We start from the raw sequence: 550 nt of genomic DNA on the forward strand, positions 1-550 counted from the left end.
ATTATAACTTTTGTTGTTCTGTTTAATATATACATAGATTATGCCTCCAAAGAAGAGAGCAACCGGTTTAAAAAGACAGCAACAGACTGCAGCAATTCACCACATTCCAGAAGCTACTTTGAACATAATGCAAAATGGTGCATCAACATCTTCTGCCCAATCTGTTAGAATTCTAGCAAAAATGTGTAGCAACAGATCGCCAGCAATTGCTTCATCGGAAATTGCCGTCCTAGCTCCTGCGAAAAGGGTTTACCCTGCTATGTATAATCAGGGCAGTGCAAAAAGTTGTTTCACACATATCATTTGTATAGCCAATTACACGGAAGAAATTTACGTACGATTAATAATGTTACGCAAAACAGCCTTCAAACTTTCCCTTTTAATTTCATCGTCTTTTGAATTACGAACATATTTACATCATAAGTGTTTTTTCATTGTAAGTCTTTCTTTTTTAGTTGATTTTCACCTAGCAAGACTTATCGTAGATGACGTAATAAGTCACACCCGAACAACGTCGGGTTATACTGCTAGTATATATATATATATATAT

This window comes from Octopus bimaculoides, chromosome 2, assembly GCF_001194135.2.
Source record: "Octopus bimaculoides isolate UCB-OBI-ISO-001 chromosome 2, ASM119413v2, whole genome shotgun sequence".
Lineage (NCBI taxonomy): Eukaryota > Metazoa > Mollusca > Cephalopoda > Octopoda > Octopodidae > Octopus > Octopus bimaculoides.